Below are 4,253 nucleotides of genomic sequence, written 5' to 3'. Positions count from 1 at the left end.
CAAGTCCACAGTCTGCGAAAGAAAAAAAAAGACAACAGAGAAAAGAATTTAACACTTGCAGAAGTTAATGTTATCTTCTGTGGTAAAATAGATACTAAACCAGCATCTCTTCCACTGTTACGTAGAAAAACTATTTATTTTCTTACTGAAGACAAGAAGGAATCTTTCTTCCTTCACTGATAACAAGGACAATATAACTCTAAATAGTTTTCAGCTTACATTGCAAAAGCTTGACCTGCAACCTGACAGGACAGATGTCAGGAATTCATATCTGTGAATGGGTTAAACTACAGGTTTGATGCAATATACACTAAGAAATGATTAAACAAACAAGTTTAGGATTCTCATACAGAAGTGGACAATAATAACTATAACACAAGCATGCACATAAGCTTGCCTTCTGTCACTTCTTCCACTCAGCAGTTCAATGCACATTCCAACCCTGAGTCAAAGGAATGTAAACTGCCTTTACCTTGTTGGGAGCAGCAGAAGCAAGAACAGATGGAATGCCTTGGACAGGAGAGTCTATAACATCACTGACACAACACACTCCCTCCTCAGACCTTCTGTGAGAGACAGAGACAAAAGGAAAAATAAAAACTTTTAACTCTTGGCAAATACAAGACACAAGCACTTGCCAGTGACTTGCCTTGCTTTCTGATGCTTTCAGCTTCTTTTCAGACCATTTCTTGTCTAAGAGGAAGTTGTCATTCCCTGTCAGTTTACTTATAACCTGCAAAATTCCTGAATAAATCAGCAAAAAAATGTATGGTAATGTTAGCATAGATGTGGCTGGAAACAAAGTCTAGTTTTTTAATGCAATACAAGACTAAACCACTTTGTAATTACATCACGGAATTATTTGTTATGTGATCATGCATCAAGATCACAAACTGTTATCCCCCAGCTGTTAGGAGCATGACTCCTAGAACTGTTAAGAGATCAGAATCTCAAAGTGGCAGACACTCTTTGTTTTGAAACAAACGTCTGTATTCCCTATTGTATGTAAGAACTACATCTTTATATAATGATGAAGTTATGCTCTCATTACAAGCTCCAAGAATCTCTATTCTTATCAATTCTCTGACAAGTCACAGTATATTTTGGTAGTCCTCTTTTATAATGTAACTAGCATATAGGATTGATCTATACAAAGTAATGCAAATCTTCCATCCCACAATTTTTTCCTAAAGAGAGAGCTATGTTATGTATATAAAGATAAAATTCATATGGGAAGAAAGACTTAAGAGTTAGCCTCACATACTCACATATATAGTCAGATGACAAATGTATTTAAAATTAATATTATTTTCAATATCAATTGACCTTTATTAGTAATATTAATAAATACTAATATTATACATGCACGCGATTTATTTATCACTTCTATTCATTTAGTTGAAGCACATCTGGGAATAACAAAATGTATGTCGAAGGTAATATTTTCATTACTAGTTTTGGAAAACTGAAGGCTCTGTTCTGTAATACCTAAAATTTAAAAGTTAAATCTGAAAAATTCTCATTTTCAGAAACTAGTCATATCCAGAAAAACGTAACAGTATATCTTTTATGCAAAAAGATGCCATGGAGCCTTGCTGCATGATATAGTGCTTTTCTTCTGTGTACACTCTTTTAACTCCTGAATCATTCAGAAAGGGGTAAATTACATATCTATAACATATAAATTTGGCAGATTTTGTATGAGGCCAGTGAGGTTAATCCTGCCCCTGTTCTCTTGCCATAAATTCACCTTTATGTTTTGGTCTGACTGAAGTAATTCACAAAGCAACTGCTCCTTACCATTCAATCCTTGTACAGTTCTAACGACAAAATAGAGTGGATGCCAAAATCACAGGCCCTATCATATACACTTTGATATGTTATTAATTCTCTAAATATCCCAGAAATGTGCAGAGTAACTTTAAAAATCCAGAAGAACTATTTAGAATTGACATCACCTTTCAAAGAATATATCAAAACTTCAGGGCCATTGTAACTATTGCTTGAATGTTCAACTGAATTTTGGACACTGAGAAAAAATTACTTGCACTGTAGTCTCCCAAACAAAGCCTATATGTGCAATTATAAAACACAAATATAAATGTCAGAAAGCAAAACACCATGTTTCTGAAAAAGAAGAACAATTCTGGAGGTTGGGAAAGCAAAGAGAACAGTAAGTACATAATACATACACTGAAATGCATATGTGCTGAAATTTTAGTTTTATGAAAAGGCAATGAGGACAAGCAGAGGCTATGGAATAGGCTGAAGACTAGAACAGGATTTTACTCATGACAATAACCAATGCATTAATTTCAAGGAAGTATCTGAACTAAAAGTAGACCTTCCACTTAGACAAGCTGGGGGATGAAAGGGTAGAGCACAGGTCTGCTGAAAAAGATTTTGGGGGTACTGATGTATGGCAAGCTAGACATGAGCCAGTAATGTGTTCTCACAGCCCAAAAAGCCAACTGTATCATGGTCTGCATAAAAAAAAAATGTGGTCAGCAGGTCAAGGGAGATGATCCTTCTCCTCTATACTATGCTGGTGAGATCTCACCTGGAGAGCTGTGTACAGATGTGGATTCCTCAGTATAAGACAGACATGGGCCAGCTGGAGCACGTCCAGAGTTGGGCCACAAAAATGATCCAAGAAATGGAACACCTCCCCCACAAGGACATGCTGGGAGAGCTGGGGCTTCAAACTGAAAAAGGGGAGACTTAGAGAGGACATAAGGGAAAAGTTTTTTACAACAAGGGTAGTGGAGCACTGGAACCAGTTGCCCAGAGAGGTGGGGGATGGATGCCCCAGTCCTGGAGACATGCAAGGTCAGGTTGGATGGGGCTCTGAGCAACCCAATGTATCTGTAGATGTCCCTATTCATCCCTAATAGACTAGATGATTTTTAAAGGTCCCCTACAACTCAAATGACTCTATGACTCCATTGCTGAAGACTCTCAATTCTGAAATGGTGCAAGAAAAACCTTTGCAGACTTCTAAGCTACTACCTCCACACACACAACTCTGCTAATGCTCTTTGCTCCTTGCAGCATCCTCTGCTATTTCAGTCCTGGGATCCTCATACAACTCTATAAAACTCTATAAAAAAAATTCCTACCTACTCCAGCTAAGCCAGATCAACAACAAACTCTATGCTATTATTCGTTCTCAAAGAAACAAAAAGTGGCTGTAATTGGTTTAATAAAGCTTTTCATCAACATGGTAGAGTCTCACCCTGCTTCCTTTCATAAACAGGAGTACCTTGGCCAACCCCTTTCACCTTCCTGGCTCCCATCAGGCACATGAGCACCACAGCAGCCTCACACCCTCCTCACCGAAGGGCTCACTTCAAAGTTAGACTTCCCAGCTCAGATCACGACAGTCACTTCTCACCTCCTCAGCTCCCTTCCCTTTCAGTCAGCCTAGAAGAGCTCTTCTTCCTGCTCCCACTGCAAGACAGCCATCGTGGGACATGGACCCGCTCCAGCGTTTCACTCTGAGACATTCTCAGTTGTTCCCCCACCCCGACCCCAGGCTGCAGGGTGAAATGCACACTTCCCAAGGGAGACCCACTCAGTGCCACTACATACCCTCCATCGGCTCCAACTGGAGAACTGTGCTGTCGGGAAAACATGCCAGAATGGTTGCTAAAGGCAGCTCCCCTCTGTCCTCCTCAGGAGCTTCCTCTCCTCCTGCCTCAGCACAGAAAAGGGCACAGCTCCCTCCCTCCCTCCCTTGACTTCCCAAGCCAGGCTTCAAAGGAGAGACAGCATACAGCGCCTCACAGCTGGGATGAGGCCCCAGCCATGGGGCAGGAAGCTCCTGGGAAGACAGACAGAACACACACAGACTGCACCAGATGGGCCACACACGAGCACTCTCTAGGGGATTCAGATCTGGGAGTAAGAAACCCCATAAACACAAGTATTTGCATTTACTCATGGAATGGATAGATTACCACTCCTAATAAAAACTGAGGAGGAGAACACAAGTTGAATGCATAGGCTGCCAGTTCTAAATACTGTCCTCCCTGATGGCGTGGCCAGTAGCAGCAGCAACAAGATGAGATGTGGAGAAAACAAAGTATACAGAGAGGCCCAGGTCTTCCTGACATCCTTCAGAAGCTTAGAACCAACCTTGTTCACACACAGAATATGCTGGACTCAGCTTTCATTTAACTATCTAACATGTTTACCTAACCTCCTGTACAACTGCAGCTGTGTGCAGAGCCCTTAAAATCCAGAACAAATCA

Source organism: Cyrtonyx montezumae, unplaced genomic scaffold (genome assembly GCF_038088225.1).
Source record: "Cyrtonyx montezumae isolate F1298 unplaced genomic scaffold, pur_monq_1.0 scaffold_3, whole genome shotgun sequence".
NCBI lineage: Eukaryota > Metazoa > Chordata > Aves > Galliformes > Odontophoridae > Cyrtonyx > Cyrtonyx montezumae.
The sequence above is the reverse complement of the archived record's forward strand: the minus strand, read 5'-3'. Positions refer to the sequence as shown.